We start from the raw sequence: 22,189 nt of genomic DNA, 5'->3' as shown, positions 1-22,189 counted from the left end.
ATGTAGATCAGAGCTGGTGTGCAGGGAATGTGTTTCGGGTGTGCAGAGATAGTGATCGTTTCATCCCTGGGGGGAGCTGGGCAGGGCCTGGGGCCCACAGAGACCCAAGGCTGACCAACCGTTTTCATTCACAAGTGTCCTCTTGGATTCAGCCCTGAAGTGAAGGGAAGTGGAGTGGAAGTCGTTCAGTAGTGCCCGACTCTCTGCAACGCCATGAACTGTAGACTGCCAGGCTCCTCTGTCCATGGAATTCTCCAGGCAAGAATACTGGAGTGAAGTGCCATTCCCTTCTCACCGTTTTCCACGTGCTCCACAATACGAGAGAGGTTGGGAGGCTTATATTTAGACGAAGCTTGCCAGAGGTTGAACAAGATGATTATTCAGTAAGGATTGGGGTATACTAAATTCTCCACCATGCCTTCTCATGAAAATAAATGATGATAACAATAATTTTGAGTCTTTCTTTTTTTTTTCTGGCCTTGCAGCAGGATCTTAGTTCCCTAACTTAGTTCCCAGACCCTGGCAGTGAAAGTGCCAAGTCCTAACCAGTGGACCACCAGGAGTTTCCTAACTGCAAGTCATTTTTAAATTTAGCTTTAGAATTTGATTTTGTTTTAGACAAATATGGCCATCTCCCATATCCTTGAGTGTGGGAATTGAAGGGTTTTTAAACCAGCACCACAGGTGTTTGTTGTTGAGTCGCTCGGTCGTGTCAGACTCTTTTACAGCCCCTTGGACTGTAGCCCATCAGGCTCCTCTGTCCATGGGATTTCCCAGGCGAGAATACTGGAGTAGGTTGCCATTTCCTTCTCCAGGGGATCTTCCCCACTCGGGGATCAAATCCAGGTCTCCTGCATTGGCAGGTGGGTTCTGTACCACTGAGCCACCAGGGAATCTCTGCAGACAACTCAACATCAAGTAGTTCTAGTTACTAATTTAATGTGTTTCTTGGTGACCTGATTCTGATAGCTGGAGTTCCTCCATATCCCCCTCTACCTGAGTTCCTGTCTTCATGTTCTGCCCAGTGCCCCTAGACCCTCTCCACTTTAGGCCCTGTCTTGTCCTTACAAGCCATTTCTCCAAGGGAATGAATGTCTTTGCTCCTGAAATCAAGCCCAGGGCATACACAAAAAATTACCAAAAAAACCCCACACAAAAACACAGCATCTGTAGATAAACGTGGCACGTTCAGTGAGATTAGGCAAGAGCTTTCAGCATGACTGAAATGAAGGGAAAGATCTGTGAAGGGCAAACAATAAAATTAGTACAGGAAGTAGAGAACATAACGTGAAGGCCCTGAGATGTTCTTCTTAAGGATGTGTCTGTCCCTGTCCTGCCAGAGACACATTGTGGATATATACATATTATATGTGGCGTATATAATACATATTTTAAAACCTATTATAAAATAATGTGTGCTCACTGAAGAACATTTGGAAAATACAATCAAATTTAAATAAAAAAATATATAGCCTGTCCTCCCTTACCCAGATAGTTTGAGGATATTCTGGTATCTTTCCCAGTTCATTGCATGTGTTTAACATGTCATGATTTAACATAAGTAGAATGGTCTGCTTCTTTCACTCAATGTTATACCTTGTACTCTTCCCAAATTCTTCCAGAATACAATTTTAATGACTACTTAATATTATATCTAAAAGTAGTAAAATTTATTTACGCATTTTCCTAGTACTTGACATTAGGTTGTGTTCAGTTTTTTCCTTCTTATTAGTAACAATGCAATAAATGTTCTTGTACCCAAATACTTATATTCTTTGCAGTCATTTCCTTGGGATGGTGTCCTAGCAACTGAATGTCTAGATGAAAATGCTAAATTCTCAAATATTTGTTTCTAAGAACTTTCAAATTACATTTCCATCAAAATTGTATTCATTTTTATTCATATCAGAGTATCTCATTACACTCTTCAAAAGCTTAGACTAAAATCTTAATCTTTGTGAATTTGATGAGCAAATAAGGTATCTTCTTTTAATTTGAATGTATTTGATAACTAATAAGGTGACCATTTTTAATGGCTATTTGTAATTTTTTCTCTTCAATGGCTTGTTAATGCCAGTTTAAAATTTTCCTATAGACATTTTTGTGTTAGACTATTAATATAAATGTCCAAATGACCTTTTAATGTATGGCATATATTGGGTAAATCTAAGTAGAAGATATACTTGTTAAAAAAAATCTAACAAAAATCATTCTGTGAAAACCTAATTTATTAATATCTTGGAAGTTATTAAACTTCATTTTTCTTCATAATCTACTTGTTTATATTAAAGGTAAACTCATAGTAGATAGAGGACCTTTAAGATAATGCTATTCATTAACCTAAACAAAACTACCTGCTCTAAGTATGCTGTTACGGTTAACTCCTTTCCTCAAGACTTAAAAATAGTCAAATGTATTTTGCTCAAAAGATCCTTTCTTCCATCTTCTTCTGGTCTGTAGGCTGCTTATAGGAATAAATATGTAAAAATAGCAATGATGATCACAAAAGATTTTTTAAAGAAGGAAACACTCAAATAAAACTTTGAAGACCTGATCTGCCATAGAGAATTTCAATGCAAATAATCTTCTGTACTTAATTGAATCACATTCACAACAGGGAAGATATATACACAATATGAACTTGCAAAGACTTTTAGACAGTAATTAAAATGCAAGATCACAGGAGAAGATTCTCCTAAGTTAAGTCAAATGTATGAAATGAAGTGAAAAGAGTAAAGAATATGCAACTGATGGAGACCCCATGCAAAGGTCTCCGTCTTATGCTACAAAATTCAAGAAAATATCATCAGATACAACACACCTTTTGTTGAGTTAAAAGGAGAATACAGGGAATAGACTCTCAACTGAGAGAAACGCAGTGGGGTTATCAGTAGTCAGAGAAAATCCTGGAAAACCTCACTGAGGTGTGGTATTATGGAGATTGGAGACAGAGATGACAAAATGTGGAGAACTTCTAACTTACAGCTCCTCCGTCTGACCTTAGATAAATAGTTCATGAATCTAATTTAAAGGTCCTCATAGGATTTACCAGTGAAAGAGATATTTTTGTTTTGTTCTAAGTAGCCAATAAAGTCTCTGGATAGTGGGTGGGAGGGAGGAACATTAGGGTACACCAAACTCAAAGTTGAAAACAGCCAGTGCTTTCATCCTAAATACAAGAGCTTGATGACCCTAGAACGGGGAAACATCACTGAAACTCAAGAGAACCTCACTGCCTTAGCTATTTGAGTATAAGGACAGCCCATTTCCCTGAAACTCAAGAAAATGACCTCTTTATACAAGACTCATTAGGAAGAGTGGGGGCAAAGTTCCAAGACTTCATCTGTTCCAAGTCCCAACCCTCTCAAGCCCCTTCCTACTCTCACAGGACAGATCATAACCACAACCATAACCACAAGGACTCATTAACATGAGTCCTTAAACTCATGTTCTGAGGGTTGGATTCAAATATTACTCAGATAAGCAAGGTTTGGAGTTAAGGAGAACTTACAAACATAGCAAAGAATCCAAATTGAAAGAAAACTTACCCTGGAAAGAGAAGAAATGTTTAGATATTGTATTCTTCACACTCATGAGAAAGTGAAGAAGAAAATGAAATAACAAAATAACCCAATAAGGTCCAAAAGGAATTTGCCAAGAAAAAGAATGGAGGACTAAGCAACACAATTCCAGAACAAAGAGATGTTTTAAAAATTAAAAGGCAAGGAATGAACATGTGGAAAACCATGTCAAAGATATATTCAGTGATGGAGAGAAACATTTCTTAAATGATTAGTTCAATTTGCATATCAAAGGGATTCGGGGAAAAAATAGAAAATAACACCAAGAAGAATACTGGTGGGATGCTGAAGACAGAGAAAAGTTCTTCCTGGCCTCCTGCACAAGGGGTCAAACCACTTACATAAGGAAAAGGAATCAGGCTGCCTTCAGCCTTCTTTACAGTAACATTCATCTGAAAACAGTGAAGCAACATCTAAATGTCTTGAGTGATAAGGGATTTTTCACTGAAAAATTCTATACCCAAGTGTCATCGGGCAACAGATAAACACAAGAAACACACAGGCAATAGATAGCCTCAGACAGGCAAAGATTCTGGAGATAAAACATTTCTAGAAAATATACTTGATGATATAAGTACTCAACCAGGAATTGAAATGAAGTGAAAGTCGCTCAGTCATGTCCGACTCTTTGTGACCCCATGGACTATCGAGTCCATGGGATTCACCAGGCCAGAATACTGGAGTGGGTAGACTTTCCCTTCTCTAGGGGATCTTCCCAACCCAGGGATCGAACCCAGGTCTCCTGCATTGCAGGAGGATTCTTTACCAGCTGAATGACAAGAGAAGCCCATTGAAATGAAAAGCTGCAGTATCTGAGTCACGGAGAAGGCCTATTTTCAACTTTACTAGCCACTGCCAATGCTCTTCATGAGCATCCCAAGTGGTACTAGTAGTAAAGAATCTGTCTGCCAAAGCAGGAGACTCAGGAGACACAGGTTCGATCCCTGGGTCAGGAAGATCCCCTGGAAAAGGGAATAGCAACCCACTCCAGTATTCTCATCTGTAGAATCCCATGGATCAAGGAGCCTGGTGGACTACAGTCCATGGGGTCACAAAGAGTCAGACAGGACTGAGCCACTGATTACACACAGTGCTTTTGAAAATGATCCTCTGGAGTTACAACATATCTATCAAGCATACACAGTATCAAATTTCCCACCTACTTGCCAACACTTAGTATGGTCAGATTTTAAACCTTCCAACCTGATGTGCATTATTTTATTTTGTATTTTTCTGATGTGAAGTTCTAGAATGCTTTGCAAATGGCTATACCAAATTTCACTCCTAGTAGAAGTATATTAGCATTGATCTTGACCCACATGGTATCTTGACCACAAGCCTTGACTAGTCTTGAAATGTCAGGAAATACGATGGTAACCAGTTGGCCTGATGTAGGCTGCAAATTTCATATAAACTCTTTTAACCATGTAAATACTTGTAGACCCTCTCTATAAATATATGAATATTGCCCTCACTTTAAACACAGAGTGGATATGATGGTACATATCATGACCTCCTTTTTTTAACATTTCAAATTTACTTATTTTTTAATTGAAGGATAATTGTTTTACAGAATTGTATTGGTTTCTCCCTAACATCAACATGAATCAGCCATAGATGACCTCCTTTTTAAATTCAACAGTACATAGTAGAGGGTTCCAGTCTCCCTTCCCTCTACCCCTCACCAGCAACAAATTCTATAAAGAAATTGTGTAGGAAAAATATCCCTTTCTTCCTGTATCACATGATTCAACTAAGACTCTGTAAGTTTTAATAGAGTATAAAGTTGAAAATCCTAAACAATATATGGACTTTCTTACTGTGAATCTAGTGGACCATACAATGGGTCTTCCTTTTCCTACGCTATGTCCCTGGGAAGATAAACTGTACATGAAAATTTGCTGTGGTTACACACACACACACACGAATATTTATAAATAAACTATTGACTCCGTGAGATTGCTTAATTTCAAGTTAGTCACGGAATTATAAAATGTAGTCTTCCTAGATGCTTAGGCAATATTTTATTGAGTGAATCCCTCTGAGATAAGTCAAACTGCACCCTAGACAGATTATATTCTAGTCACTCTCCAGTTTTGTTTTTTTAAAACTGTATAGAGTCAACCATTGTTTCCCTATTTCATCACTGTGACTTGGGTTTGTCTGCATTTCTGTCAAAAACACATTTTCTTCTAATGAGGATATTCATGAAAACGTAGCAAGAGACTCTAGGAAGGAAGCATCTAATATTGTGCCTGACACATAATAGGTGTTGGACAGTAGTCATTGAATATGCAAAAATAAAGTAGTGTTCTGATTTAATTTTATATTACATTTATCCCTGTATGCCATATTATATTTGAATTGTCATTTTAAATGGTGAAGTGTAGGTCATTTGTATCATATACAAAAGATAATCTCCATTACTGGGTCTTCTTTTTTTTTATTTTATTTGAAATGAAATAGTTTTTATTCTTCAGCAACTACCAAGATGACCCCCAGAGGTTTCCAAGAGGACAGTAATAATCCCCCCTGCAGCTTAACTTCATGAAGGAGAAAGTGAAAGTGTTATTCACTCGGTCGTGTCAGACTCTTTGCGATCTCATGGACTATAGCTGCCAGATTTCCCAGGCAAGAATCCTGGAGTGGGTTGCCATTTCCTTCTCCAGGGGATCTTCCCCTACCAGTGACTGAACCCGTCTCCTGCATTGCAGGCAGATTCTTTACCATCTGAGCCACCAGGGAAGCCTCATGAAGGAGGGTGAAATAAAATCTATCATCTTAACATCAGGCTACTAGGTCTTCTTAAAGTTGTCCCATTTTTTCTAAATCTGTCCTATGAAGGTTATATGGGTCAATGCCTACGAAATGCAATTTTACACGTTATATAAAGAAATAGAACACAGTGTTTTGTTGTTGTAGTTTGTGCCCTTCCCTGAACAGCTGCACCACGTTTCTCCCTTACACTAATCTTTCAGGATCATGTCTTTCTCCTTGATCACAGAACAAACTGACATGCACCTAACTCATATCCAGAAGCCATTTCCACTTGAATTAGAAAGGAGTAAGTGTTACTGGTGTTCAGTCGCAGAGTTGTGTCCGACTCTTTGCCACCCCATGGACTGCAGCATGATAGATTGATAGATAGAGGACGGGTGGGTAGGCAGAAGGATGGATGGTCAGATGGGGAGAGAAGGGAGTGCACGTGCTTTTGGAAGAATGCTGGGTGCTGACGGGTAAATGCAGGAGTTAAATCATCATTTGCAGTTGTTGAAAATTGTTTCAAGCAAGAGTCATCAATGACTATGAAATCTAGGGGGAAATTTCAATGATGAAGAAGATATTAGCATGGCCTTAAAGTGTTTTCCCACAGGTTTCTTACCACAGGAGAGAAAATAACTATCCAATGGGGAAAAAATTGAATAGCACCTAGACCAGGTGACCAAAATTAACATCATTAGTGAGAAGCGAATGGACATTGGGCATCTCCAGATGTGATGACTTGGAAAACACAGTATTGCTTATGTTGTACTTCTGACCAGGGACGCATAACTTGAATCTCACTCTGAAGAAACACTGGGAAACCAAAATGTGGAGCATTCTATTTAAAATAAAAGAAAGGGGGGGCTTTATTCTTTAAAAAAACAAAACAAACCATCATAAACGACAAAGACTGGCTGTGGAAAAGTTCCAGATTAAAAGAGACTAAAGAAACCTGAGTCTTGAACACAATGCCTGATCCTAGGCTGGATCCCGTACTGGAGGGGAACAAATAATATAAAACACGTCTTTGGATCAACTGACAAAACTGAATGGCAGGTTAAAGTATTGTGTCAGTGTTACATTCACCAAAATTGACAACAGAACTATAAACATACAAGATAGTATCTTTATTCTTATGAAATATAAACTGAAGTATTTAGGGATAAAGGACCATTATGTACAGAACTTAGTTTTAAATGGTTCAGAAAAAATATTTTTATTATATGTATACACATACACGCATGTATGTGTGTGCAAATGGGGCAAAATGTTACAAATAGGAGAATCTGGGGAAAATTAAAATTTAGTCATGTAATCTTGAAGTTATTTACAAAGAGAAAGTTGTTAAAAACTGCCTCCCACTCACCTTTCCTTGGCAAGTTACTTGATGATGGAACTCCAACAAAGAAATGGAGTGAAACAATGACAAAGAAGACAAAAAATCCAGGAAACTGGGAAACACCATTGGGAAAGAAAGGGCAGTTCTCAGGATAATGGTGAGAGCAAGGTCGGCAAGTTCACAGGAGACCAAAAAGAACTACTAATTCTATCTGGAGGGGGAGGATGGAGAGATTCTAGAAAGGTATCACCCCATGCCCCAGAATAATACCAACAGATGATCTGACTGTGTTGAAAGGAATTCTACAGTTCTTTACAGAGTTTGGGAAGAAAGTATATTAGTCGCTCAGTCGTGTCCGGCTCTTTGCGACCACATGTACTGTAGCCCGCCAGGCTCCTCTGTCCATGGGATTTTCCAGGCAAGAATACTGGAGTGGGTTGCCATTTCCTTCTCCAAGGGATCTTCCCAACCCAGGAATCGAACCCAGGTCTCCTGCATTGCAGGCAGATTCTTTACTCTCTGAGCCACCAGGGAAGCTATGACAGTAAAATAAAAACCAAAAGCAAGAAAGAACAATTATTAACTCTAGGGGGAAATAACTTTGTACAAAAAAAGGAATATTTTGTGAGCAATATTTACACTGAAATAATACATGTAAACACAGAATGTTCATCTATCCAAATATTGTGAGAAAATTATACTGAGAAAAATGAAAAAAAAAAAAAAAAGGAATGAAGGAAAGGGATGGACATGGGTGGGTGAGGATGTAAGATGCTAAATTCACAGCCTCCATAGTTGCAAGTGAGATAATGCCCAAGTTGACTGATAAAGAAAAAGCAGTATAAGCAAATCATTTTGAAATACAGGGGGAAATATTGGAAGTAACAGAGAAATAGCAGAAGAAAGAGGTGAAAGATTGAGAAGTTCTAAGGAGGAGAACTCAGAGATGGTGGTGTGAGGAAGTGAACTGTACTTTGGGGAGGGGATGGGTTGTTTGTTTGCGGTAAGCTTTGTAATGCTATTTGATTTATATACTTGCATTGTTGAGACAAAAAAAATCTTTTAACTCCAGATTTCTGCTCAGTATGATTACAAATTTATTTTGCATTTCCCTTTTTTTTTTTTTTTTTGCATTTCCCTTTTTGATAGTACTAGGATATAGATAAAGCCAAGAGGAGCTGCCAGTTAAAAACTTTTGATTGTTATACTGATGATAAAACTTATATTCTCATGTTAATTGTTTAAAACTATTAGTGTGGGGTCAAGATCACATTCAAAAAGGTCAGTTTTCATTCCAATCACAAAGAAAGGCAATGCCAAAGAATGTTGAAACTACTTACTGCACAATTGTACTCATCTCACACGCTAGCAAAGTAATGCTCAAAATTCTCCAAGAGAGGCTTTAACAGTACATGAACCGAGAACTTCCAGATGTTCAAGCCGGATTTAGAAAAGGCAGAGACACCAGAGATCAAATTGCCAAAATCTGCCAGATCATAGAAAAAGCAAGAGAATTCCAGAAAAACATGTACTTCTGCTTTATTGACTATGCTAAAGCCTTTGGCTGTGTGGATCACAACAGGTCAAGAAGCAACAGTTAACCAAACATGGAACAACAGACTGGTTCCAAATTGGGAAAGGAGTATGTCAAGGCTGTATGTATATTGTCACCCTGTTTATTTAACTTAAATGCAGAGTACATCATGTGAAACGCCAGACTGGATGAAGCACAAGCTGGAATCAAGATTGCTGGGAGAAATATCAATGACCTCAGATAGGCAGATGACGCCACCTTTATGGCAGAAAGTGAAGAGGAACTAAAGAGCCTCTTGATGAAGGTGAGAGAGGACAGTGAAGAAAATGGCTTAAAACTCAACATTCAGAAAACTAAGATCATGGCATCTGATATCATCACGTCATGGCAAATAGATAGGGAAACAATGGAAACAGTGAGAGACTTTTTATTTTGGGGGGCTCCAAAATCCTTGCAGATGGTGACTACAGCCATGAAATTTAAAAATGCTTGCTCCTTGGAAGAAAAGCTATGACAAACCTAGACAGTATATTTACAAAGCAGAGACATTACTTTGCTGACAAAGGTCCGTCTAGCCAAAGCTGTGGTTTTTCCAGTGGTCATGTATGGGTGTGAGAGTTGGACCATGGAGTAGGCTGGGCACTGAAGAATTGATGCTTTTGAACTGTGGTGTTGGAGAAGACTCTTGAGAGTCTCTTGGATTCCAAGGAGATCAAACCAGTCAATCCTAAAGGAAAACAATCCTGAATATTCATTGGAAGGACTGATGCTGAAGCTGAAGCTCCAATACTTTGGCCACCTGATGCGAAGAGCTGACTCATTGGAAAAGATGCTGAAGCTGGGAAAGGCTGAAGGCAGGAGGAAAAGGGGACCACAGAGGACGAGATGGTTGGATGGCATCACTGACTCAATGGACTTGAGTTTAAGCAAACACTGGGAGATGGTGAAGGACAAGGAAGCCTACCTCGTGTGCTGCAGTCTATGGAGTTGCAGAGTCAGACATAACTGAGCAACGTGATAACAACAATTAATGTGGGGTGAGGTGTGTGTGTATGTGTATGTGTGTTGGTTTTAGGAAAAGAAAAGTTTTGGGTTTTAAATAAATCAAGTATTTGCGGCAAAACTGAAGAAGGAACTTCTAATCATCCATGTTGTTTTTGTTGTTGGTTAGTGGCTAAGTCGTGTCTGACTCTTTTGTAACACCATGGACCGTAACCCACCAGGCTCCTCTGTCCACGGGATTCCCTAGGCAAGAATACTGGAGTGGGTTGCCAAACCCTTCTCCAGGGGATCTTCTCGACCCAGGGATTGAACCCGCATCTTCTGCGTTTACCACTGAACCACCTATGCTTGTGCTCAAGAGAGCAATTAGCACCCAAGTGGAGTTTGATACCTAAGAGTAAGAAAAAGAAGTACAGAGAGAGGGGTTCAGATCAAGAGAAAGTTGTTGTCTTTAATTTTGGATAAAGAACAGGATGGAAAGGTGGAAACATAGGAAAGATGTTTATTTGATTTTTACAGATTAGGTGCTAGACCCCATAATGTGGTACAAGCTGGGAAATTATTTCACCTGCAGGACAGGTGTAACAGAGCAGGGCACAAGAGGAGTTTCTACATGTTCTATGGGTTTCAAGCTGATATTTCCCTAGGGAAGTGGGGACGCCGAGGAGAAGAGTGTGGGTGGTACAAAATCACTCACTCTGGTTGGTGGAAATTTCACGGCTAGGCAGAAATAAGCTGAATTTTCTTTGGCAAAAAGACATGTGTAAGAACACCAGTGATTTCTTAATCCAATTTTGCAAGTACAAACAATGACTGTGTATTATAAAAAGGGCTATTCAGATTTAGATTTCTTCATAGTTCCAATAAGGCAAAGATCAAATTTTTAATGCAAAAAAAAAAAAAAAAGAAAAGACAGGCAAGCAAGCAGGCAAGGAGTGAGAATGTTCTAAAAACTTGAGAGGCATTTTAACTGCTTTACAGTTTGTATTAACAGCAAGTGGACGCCAACATGCAAAGCTGAGTTAAAATGTTATGGTTATGGGGTTTTTTCCTCTCTCGTGTCAATCTGAAATAAAACAAAGCATATGCTTTATCAAAGGCTGATGATGTCAATGTTACTGATTGGAAGTGCTTCTTGGTTATAATGCCAAATAGCCCGTCAAAGTGAAAGTTTTCAGGTCCATGATCTGGATGTTTCCAAACATCTAGACACTCAGTACCATGCAGACAAAACATAACAAGTGACATAACACCAAACACAGACATTTCACAGAAACTTGCAGGTTGTGTCCTGGTACTTGGGTGGTATGACTGGGTGTGCATTGCTCTTGATCTCAGGGCTGAGGAAATGGGCTGTGCAGAGCTCATGACTTTATTTAAATCTGTCTTAAGTTAGCTTGGCTTTTTGCTGAAATGAGTTATGATTGCAACTCTTATAATCATATGCACAAGTTTGACTGTGTGGTTTAGCACATCAAAAAAAAAAAAAAGATTTGTACCCTGGGGTTTCTAAACCTGGGTCAGGATGGGTTGGTTATGTTTATTTTAGTGATCAGTTTGGTCTCAAGCGGACAACCTGGTGGCTGAGTTTTTAAACATAACAGAAACCAGGTGTGACCTAGTTGTCTTTTTGGGGGTTGAACTGAAGTCAGAGCAAGAATGAGTATCCTCTCAGACCACAGTATTTCCCCAGGAGATTCGAGAATGAGGAGCACCCAGTTCCTGGAGGAACATTTTCCTAAACTCACCTACTACTCCAAATTTGAAACTTAAGAGAGAGGAGAGAATTTAAATAAATGAGTGAAAAAGAAAGAAATGCTTCCTTTTATCAGTAACTCCTAAAGCTTTTAATATATATGAGTACATACATAGATATGGATCTAGAGCCAACAACAAAAAACTACCTCTCATAGTTCTAACATCTAAGTGAAAAGAAGTCCCTAACCAAATCCTCCTATGTGATAAAGAAGTAATGGAGATGGAAACAAACCAAAGCACTGCCTGGTTTTCTGAGTTTCTGAGGTCTTTAGTGAGAGGGAACATTCTTCTTGGCTCTGGACCACAGTGTTTCACGTGTGACCCTGTGGGAAGCTTACCATTCTTCCATAACAATACAGGATTCTCCTTCCAGAACTACCTGTGGTTTGGTGCCCATCAAATAATGAAATTGCAACACGTGGGAGCAGGAAAGGACACCTCAGAGGGAATTCAGCTGAACTCGTTTGCCTTCTCCATCAAGGACTATCAGTCCCTTAGTCACGTCCGACTCTTTGCGACCCCGTGGACTGTAGCCCGCCAGGCTCCTCTGTCCATGGGATTCTCCAGGCAAGAATATTGGAGTGAGTTGCCATTTCCTTCTCTAGGGGATCTTCCTGACCCAGGGACTGAACCCAGGCCTCCTGCATTGCAGGCGGATTCTTTACTGTCTGAGCCACCTGGGAAGCCCTCCTCAGGAAGGAAGGAAGATGTTAAGTCCCTGATCCTGGGTCCTGGAGCTAATTCGAGGCAGGGCCCAGGCGTCACGTCCCCCAGCGCTGCGCTCTCTGCTGTGGTTCTCCCGTCCTGCGTGAGAGGGGCGTGCATCACCCTCGTTCCCGCTTGTCTCTCAATACTTTTCTGTCCCCCAGACATGCTCTTGGCTTGCCTCTGATCTTTTCCTGGTTCTCATAAAGTAATCCTGTAGCTTCTAACCTTAAAGTGTTGAATCTTTGCTGAGATAAACAACTTACTGAAAACATCGTGGCAAAATAGTACAATGAAAAGAACATTAAATTTGGATAGAGGGGACTCTCCTTGTGGTCCAGTAGCTAAGAATGTGTCTTGCAGTGCAGGGGGCATGGGTTTGATCCCTGGTCAGGGAACTAAGATCCCACATGCCTCAGAGCAACTACACCTGAGCACGACGACGACTAAGCCCACACACCACGACTAGGGAGTTCATGTGCTACAAGGAAACAGTGCCATGCAAAGAAGATCCTGCGTGCAGCAGCTAAGACCCAACACAGCCAAATTCATAACCAGATGAACATTTTTAAAAACTGGATGACTAGGTTGTTGTCATCCTGAGTGTGTCTTTAATTTTCTGTAGCTGAGGGCAAGTCGCTCTGTCTGCCTTTCTCTTGCAGGGTTTTCTGATCTATAAAATTAAATATTTTTCCTACTTCTATAATTTTGTATGGTTGCTTTGCTTTTTAATAAATTTAACTGTGAAAACAAACAAACAAAAAGCCAGTTCTTTTTAATCTTCACAATGCCTTATTCACTGGAACCAGTCTATATTCTTCATTTTGTGTCATGGTCTCAGCTTCCCTTTCCATCCAGAAAAATGGGAATTATCTCGACATAGTTCTCTTTATACTCTGCTTACCACAGCACCATACACACTCAATAGCTTAATAAGTATTTTTCAATGTGATGATGACGACAATTATAAAATATAGTGCAAACGTTGACATTCTAATGCCTGACATCTGAAAATCTTTTTGTTTTACCCCTCCTTTTAAAACACTGGTTTCAGCAAAAGAAAATTAATTAAATTGCTCTAGGGTTCCACCCCTGCATGCTAAGTCACTTTGGTCTGTCCAACTCTATGGACTATAGCCTGCCAGGCTCCTCTGTCCAAGAGAATACTGGAGTGGGTTGCCTTCCTCCAGGGATCTTCCGGATCCAGGGATCAAATTTGCATCGCCGAGGCTCCTGCATTGCAGGCAGATTCTTTACCACTGAGCCACCAGGAAAGCCCAGGGTCTCATCCCAAGCCAAACTTAACAACATTTGAGGGATCCTAGAAGAAGGAAGGACAGGGAAGCCTGGCGTGCTGCAGTCTACAGGGTTGCAAAGAGTCAGACACGACTTACTGACTGAACAGTAACAGCAAGAAGAGACACCTTTCTTTCCTGGCCCCTAATAACCAGGTTTTGCTTAATTTGTTAAAAAAAAATATTGGAATTCAAGTGGGATAAAGAAATATTTGAAATAGAGGCAAACTAAGATTTTAGCCCTTGGGAAGGCTATGGTATTTCTTTCTTTTTTTAAAATGTGTTTAAAAGAAAAATAAACACCTTTTCGGGAGATGAAAGGAGGTAACCGGTTTATAAATAAGACTTATTTAGGTTTCTGGATTTTCTTTAGGATTTGCCATAACATGTTCCCTGGAAAAGGAATTCTATGCCATTGGAAAGGGTGCAGTATGCCTCAAGTCTAAAATAAAAGTTGAATAGTCAAAGGTAACTGCCCAATAGTAAATATGAGTCATCATCCCAAATGATAAGCAAAGGAAAAAACTAAATGAGAGCAGAAAAAGGCAGAATTACTGGAAGCTTTATTGGATTACCCACAAATAGCACAACCCCTCTCCACAGAGAGGGCTTCCCTGGTGGGTCAGATGGTAAAGAACCTGCCTGCAATGCAGACGACCTGAGTCCAGTCCCTGGGTCGGGAAGGAAATGGCAACCCGCTCCAGTATTCTTGCCTGGAGAATCCCAGGGAGAGAGGAGCCTGGTGGGCTGCAGTTCATGGGGTCACAAAGAGTCGGACAGGATTTAGTGACGAACACTTTCACTTCGCTTCTCCTTATAGAACAGGATTGCTTTTTGAAGATATTCTAACTACTAGGCACCATGCTAGCTAGATGGTGGTGTGGCTTCACTGGTTTATTGGCGATTACAAATTTTTCTTTCTCGATGGCACTCTGTGTCAGAGAGATGGTTTGTTTCTACTTACCTTCCTGTGAAAATGAATGCTCATTTTGAACTTTCTCCTGCTTGATCCTGGTGCTAGGAACATGGGGGTGGCTTTAAATATGCTAGGGGAGACAGTCTTGCTTTATTTGGCAAGACACTTCAAGAGAAATAAAAGGAAAAATGGGAGGAGGGGACTCTTAAGCCAAATGCAACCAAAAATAGTGAACATTATCTGATCTTTCCTTCTTACAACTCACAGTGAGTGAGAACAGAAAGGCCATTCATTTAGGATGAATCCTGACAGGCAGATATTTGGATGTCTCACTAGAGAATAAAAGATGAGCTATCATTCAAAAAACATATAGGGAGGGACTTCCCTGGTGGTCCAGTGGTTAAGACTCTATGCTTCCACTGCAAGGGGCATGGGGTTTGATCTCTGGTCAGGGAACTAAGATCCTGCATGCTGTGCAGTGTGGCAAAAGTAGAAAAAGTGACATACAAGGAGCCACAAATCTTCATATTACTGCATTCACAGTGACTAGGGAATCTCCTTGTCAGTCATAATGCCAGCCATATATTGACCACAGGGCCTGACCTTCTTCTGGTATTTAGAAGGATATATGTGACATTCATTGAAATGCTTTTCAGAGAAGAATTTCTTTTCAAGGGTGCACCTCCAGAACCCACGTGTACTCCATCATAATAGAAACACAGAGTTCAAAAAAATCCTTTCTGCCAAGTTGGCCTTTAGTGAAATAAGGAGACGATAATTCCATAATATCTGTAACCATTTCTTTTCCACCTTAGGAATTTTTTTTAAAATCATATATCCCTGCTCGCTAGCTTCTCCAACAGAACCAACAAGAAATTTTAAAAGGTGGTGCTCAAACAAGAATTTGTATCTTATGCAACAGCAGCGAGCAGGTTTGCAAGAAAAGTCTATGAGGAAGAGGCTGAAATTTTATTTACCAGGAATTTAAGAATTATATTTTAACTGCTTCAAAGTCTCCCAGTGAGGATTCTTCAGAATTGACCACGTGAACAAACAGGAATTTTGAGACAGCCAAGTCAGTAAACACCCTAAAATCATGTTCCCAAAGGCCTGTCTCTCATAGCTAAAGTGCCACCATTAAAGACATAGACATTTGAATTGTAACCTAAAACAGAGCAAATATTCCCTGAAAGATCATCACATATTAATGCACTAGTATCTCTCCCTGCTTCAGACATCACAGCCTTGTCATGGTGAAGGGGCTCACGTCAGCTCAATGAAGCTATGAGCCATGTTGTGCAGGGCCACTCAAGATGGATGATCAGAGTAAAGAGTTTTGACAAAACGTGCTCCACTGGATAGGCTTCCCTGATAGCTCAGTTGGTCAAGAATCCACCTGCAAGGCAGGGGACCCTGCTTCAAATCCTGGGTTGGGAAGATCCGCTGGAGACTGGAAAGGAATGGCAAACTACTAGAGTAATCTTGCTGTGAGAATCTCATGAATAGTATGAAAAAGCAAAAAGATATGACCCCAGAAGATGAGCCCCCCGCCCCCAGGTCAGAAGGTGTCCAGTAAGGTACTGGGGAAGCGCAGAATAGCTCTAGAAAGAATGAAGCGGCTGAGCCAAAGCTGAAACTGACACTCAGTGGTCGATGTGTCTGGTGGTGAAAGTATCCCTCCATGCTGCCAAAGTGTGACTTTTATGGTCTGATTCTATTTCTAGCATGATCACTGCCTAAGAGCAAATTCGGAGAGCTTGTACAGGTGATGGGGACCCTAGTGGGGAGTAAGATGTGGGGTGGGGTAGAGATGGAGGGAAGGAGATGGTGCATGGGCCGTGGAGAAAAAGGTATGCAAAACAGGGGGGGACTGACTCAGGAACCTCTGGTTGACCACAGTGAGAGCATCTTGTCTGCCTGGGAACTGCATGGGCCCCTGAGCAACCAAAGGAAGGAGAGGAAGGAGGGGAAGGGAATCCTGAAATGAATTTTATCTTCACAGTTTGGTTTAGTTCTGACTCTTGGCCAACTTGACAGACAGGATGACAAAGATTTTAAGTTTGGGGACTTAGTCAGCTCTGGGGAGGCGAGGACTGCAGAATGGAGGCATGTTTGGGCCTGCCATGGTGTGTGTGTGTGTGTGTGTGTGTGTGTGTAGAAGTTGGGATCAGGAGTTTGCCAGCAGAGCAGGCATTGCTGGTATGAACAGCAGAGTGATCTTGTTAGCACAGTTAAGCAGAACTAAGAATCAGTAGAGAGGTTGGCTTTGTGGGCTAGGGGGTGGGTGGTGAGGAGCTCTGTGGCTGGGAAATGCTGTGTTGATCTTTGCTTTTATTTTTTTTTGCATTGCACCCTCTTTGTCTTTTTCTCTCTCATCATTTCGTGTTTGTCTCATCTTTCCTTTTTATTTGCTCTTTCTCCTCTTAAATGTGGTTAAAAAAAAAAAAATCATACGACACAAAATTTACCCTCTTAACCACTTCTAAGTGTCCGGTTCACTAGCATTATGTATATTGACAATGATGTGCAACCAACTTCCAGAACATCTTCATCTGGCAGAACTGAAACTGCGACCGTTAAAGAACAAGTCCCTACGCCTCCTCCCCTCAGTCCCTGGCAACCACCATGCTACCTTCTTTTTCTGTGAATCTGACGACTCTAGGGACCTCAAATAAGTGGACTCTTAGAGATTTCGTTGCTTTGAGACGAGTTTACTTCACTTCACTTAGTGTCCACGTTGCGGCATGTGTCAGGACCACCCCCCTCCTTTGGGATGGACAATGTTTCGTCGTGTGTATGGACCACATCTGGTCTCTCCATTCATTCACCAGTCGATGGGTGCTTTCCATTTCCAGCAGTTCCTTTGCCTCTTTCTTAATGGTACACATCAGGAAACTGAAGTATATTTTACATTATTTATTTATTTATTTATTTTATTTTATTTTTTACATTATTTATTTACTAAATAAATCAACAGGAGAAAGGCAGGAAGCATAACATATGGAAATCAGGTAAGTGTCCAGCTCACTGTATGATCGTGGAGAAGTTAATATCGCTGAGTCTTCTATACATCCGTAAACTGAGGGACTTGGTCTAGATGAATGTCCTCCTAAGGTGCGCAATTTCTTATTCTCTCTCCTTATGTTTAAAGTGGGAGGGTTAAATTATTATCTTAAATCAAGTAGATAGTTCCTCACTTGTATGAGACTGTTTTGGATTTTTTTTTCCCCTTAAACAATATCTTAAGAAAAAAGCCTCCACTTCTGAACTCTTTTATGACTCTCTATATATTTTCCAGTTGTGCTGCCTTTGGCATGTAATGAGTTTCCTACAGATAAATGCTAATATTGTCTCTTTTAAACCTTAGCCTCGATCAAGGCTTTTAACACACAAATATCCATTGAGCTATTATATATGTCCAGAATTCTGTCAGTCACCATGGAGGCTTAAAAAGAGCGAGAGAGGGAGCAGTGTAAGACGGTGGTACTGCTCTTAAGAAGCTCAAAACCTAGTGAACGGCATCCCAGCTTTGTTGTTGTTATTCAGTCGCTAAGTCGCGTCTAACTTTTTGCAACACCATAGACTGTAGCACACCAGGCTCCTCTGTCCTCCACTAGCTTCCAGAGTTTGCTCAAATTCATGTCCATTGAGTTGGGTGATGCTATCTAACTTAACTCATCCTCTGCCGCCTCCTTCTCCTTATCCCAGGTTTGGGGAAGTATTAATTATTCACGATTTCCTTTCAACTTATCCTATGTTATTCTTGGATTTTTATCTTCACTACTGTTTCTAAAGTCGATTGACTCTGTGATATTTCTCTGGGTTTTCTTCCCTGTTCAGAACATGAGATATTTTCTGACCTGGTGGATATTAATACAAATCCAGTCTTTCATAAGCTACAGTCATTGCATGCATGGCGTGTTATGGAGCATTCTGTATTTCACCCATGAAGGCATGTCATGAAGAAGAATTGGAAACAAAATTTTTAAATTATTCATAAAAAGTGTTGAGTTTATGGAAAGACAAAGGATTATGAGCACACCATCAAAGTCGAATAAATATTGACAGATTTTAGTGAAGGACCCTGGAACTAGGGAGAATCCAACAGGACATGAAAATGGACTTTGGACCAATTGAATAAGCCAAACAACATTTAAGAACTGTGCTACTCTGAAGAATTAGTATGGGCTTATTGAACTCATTAAGTCTCGAGGAGAGGCAGAGGCTTAAGCATAGTGTTGAATAAGAATTTGATTGATGAAGACAACAGACTTAAAGGAAAACATGCAAATAAAAGACCCGCCCTTCCATGTGATTTGGCAGCTGCTGTTACACGTGGCTGCTTCCACTCCAAGTGGTGCCTCTAGAGATGAGGCGCCCCCGTTGAAACTGCTGTTGCTACAGGCTGAATTGGGTGTCATCCCCCAGTTCATATGTTGAAGTTTGAACCCGCAGCACTTCAGATTGTGCCCACATTTGATGACAGCATCTCTACAGACCTGATTAAGTTAAAATGAGGTCATTAGGCTGGGCCCTTATCCAGTATCACAGATGTTCTTATAAAGAAGTATAAATCTGCGGACTTCCCTGGTGGCCCAGTGCTTAAGAATCTGCCATGTAATGAATGGGACGCAGGTTTGATCTCTGGTCGTGGAACTAAGATCCCACATGTGTGGAGCAACTAAGCCCATCTGCTGCAACTAGGGAGTCCCTACACCGCAACGAAGTACCCCAGGTGATGCAACGAAGATCCCACGTGCTGCAACTAAATTTTTATTTGCAAACAAGTAAATGATAAACACATAAATACTCTTTAGAAGAAGGGTAAATTTGGACACAGATGTGTACAAGAGGGAAGACTCAGGGAGAAGTCAGCCACTTACACGCCAACGAGAGAGGCCTGGAACAGATGTTTCCATCATGGTCAGCCCTCACGGGGAACCAGCCCTGAGGCCATCTTCATCTCGGACTTCCAGCCTCTAACTGCGAGACGATAAATGTCTGTTGTTTAAGCCGCCCGTCCTGTGGTGTAGTCACGGCGCCCTGATCTGACTGACACGGCTGTGACATGCATCTTTATTTCGTTTATTTAACAAACACCTCCAGAGCTTACTATATGTGCCAGGCATGCTGTGAGCAACTTTACGAACATTAATTTAATCCTCATAACGGCTCCATGAGGTAGGGACTACTCTGGTCCCCCATTTGCAGATGGGGGAACCACAGCACACAGAAATGAAGCAACTTGCTCAGAGTCTCCTGCTTGGTAAGGAATGGAGTGAGGCTGTGAACCTGGGCAGCCTGACTCAGGTCCACATGCTGAAACCCCTATTCTATACTGTCTCTCTGCCTTTGTCTCCTGAGATTTAAGCAGGGGTTCCAACATACAGGTTAAGACCTGTCTCCACAGAGTGTATTTTGTGTGTGTGTGTGTGTGTGTGTGTGTGTTTAAACATAACACCATCCCCTCACTCGTTGCCAAGTAGATAGAAATCACATTTCATAATGTCTTTCTAGATTTTTAAGCTCTCACATCAAGGAAAATAATTCAGGATTCCTGAAAAAATATTTGCTGACCCTTCATGATAGGCAGACCATCAGACTCCCCAGGCTTCGAATGAACAATTCTTATTTCTTACCGGGCCACATTCCACGGAGGTATGAGAGGAGCGATGTTGTCTTCTCGGCTGGCCTGCAGATAACTTCTCCCAGCTATGAGGAATGTTGGTGTGTAGCACGAAGGAGCGGGCTCTGCCGCTGCAGCCTGGCGTGGAGGCAGACCAAGGCTCTGGGCTGTTAGCGGACCACCGCCCAACATGTGCACGGGTGCTTGACATCAACGTGCGAAAAAGTCTTTCTACAGAATCAACCAGAGGAGCCAAATATTACTAAAAAGGTTTCTCATGTTTAACAATTAAATTACAAACATTTTCAGAACAATGAGAAACTGGGGGGGCGGGGGGTGGGGGCGGAAATCAGTGTAGGAGAGAGGGAACCCTTTATCCCTGGCCAGAAAACACAAGGGTTTTGAAGTTTGGTGTTGTCCCGGTGGCATTTTCCATGAGGAGAGTGTGAGAGCTGGACTGCAGTGCGGCAGGGAGAGTTAATTCCTTTCTAATCATTAAATGGAAGGAAAGTACACATGTCCGACCTGCCCAACACGCACTGGGCCGCACACTTTCCCACACCCTACCCTTGAGAGTTTCAGGTTGAAAGACTTTGTTTGCAGTCCTTCATTGCTCAGAGTCTTGAGTGGAGGAGCCAGAAACACACCTCTTTACTCCTTCCCATTTCAGCTGACTCACCTGTGGCTTTTATGGAGCTGATCGTGAGAGGCCAAGACAGGGCAGTGGAGGTCAAGGTGGTGCCAGCAGAAAGTCTGGACTTTAATGAATCAACATACTTTGTGATTGAAAAGATAGAGCGACGGAAGGATTTCTTATACTGTGTGCATTTGGTGCTTTTATGGAACCCAAGTTATGCAGGGAACACCTCGGCAGAAGGAGGGCAACAGAGCTTTTTCCAATTATGAGCGATGAAACGAGCCAAAATACACTCAGTAAGAAGGGGGCTCTTCCCCACCATCTCCTCTCACAACCAGTCCAAAGCTCAGCTTCTTTAAAATGATATGTGTGCTTTTCTGTCTTGTTCTAATAGGAAGCACTGATGCTACTTTTTTTTTGGGGGGGGGTCTCCAGATGAGATGGTTGGATGGCATCACCGACTCAATGGACATGGGTTTGGGTGGACTTCGGGAGTTGGTGATGGACAGGGAGGCCTGGCATGCTGTGGTTCATGGGGTCGCAAAGAGTTGGACACGACTGAGTGACTGAACTGAACCGAACTGAGTTATCTCTGGTATTTCCAAACAGGCCCCAGTCCCAGAATTTCCACTACGGAGACATCCTGAGCAAGCTTGTTGGCAAGTCTCTCCTGGCGGTCTGGGAGCCAGGTCCGCCCCAGGTGTTCCACTATTGATGTGCGCTGCGGGGAGCCGGCTTAGAAAACCTGAGAACAAAAGGAGAAAAACATTATGAAATGTGATTGCTACCTGGGCTATGTCAGATAGGAAGGAAACAAGTCTTTTGTAAGGAAGCAGGTCTCAGCCTGAATCTCAGGGCCTCAGTAAAGAACGCCAGGAGATTGGTGGTTAGATGGGGATGGTGGCGGTGATGGCGGTGGCAGTCGTGGTGATGGTGTGGGAGAGTCAAGGATTTCTAAACGGGAACACCTCATGGATGCGCTGCCCTTAGGAACCAGCACCTGCCAAACCTGAGGTAGGGACCTGGTTCATTC

The 22,189-nt window shown here is 41.4% G+C and overlaps 1 long non-coding RNA gene across 1 annotated transcript; it reads right to left on the bottom strand.

Annotated features, from left to right (window-relative positions):
* Positions 1–17,900: 17,900 nt before the first annotated feature.
* Positions 17,901–21,871, bottom strand: LOC122424910. Its single transcript, XR_006264608.1, has 4 exons — positions 21,199–21,871; positions 20,533–20,750; positions 19,777–19,876; positions 17,901–19,392 (listed from the first exon to the last, which is right to left on the bottom strand). It is a non-coding gene; the product is annotated as an uncharacterized LOC122424910 (long non-coding RNA).
* Between the last annotated feature and the right edge of the window lie 318 nt (positions 21,872–22,189).

This window comes from Cervus canadensis, chromosome 22, assembly GCF_019320065.1.
Source record: "Cervus canadensis isolate Bull #8, Minnesota chromosome 22, ASM1932006v1, whole genome shotgun sequence".
In the NCBI taxonomy this organism is placed as follows: domain Eukaryota; kingdom Metazoa; phylum Chordata; class Mammalia; order Artiodactyla; family Cervidae; genus Cervus; species Cervus canadensis.
Note: the sequence above shows the minus strand (reverse complement) of the source record. Positions and strands in the feature narration are given on the sequence as shown.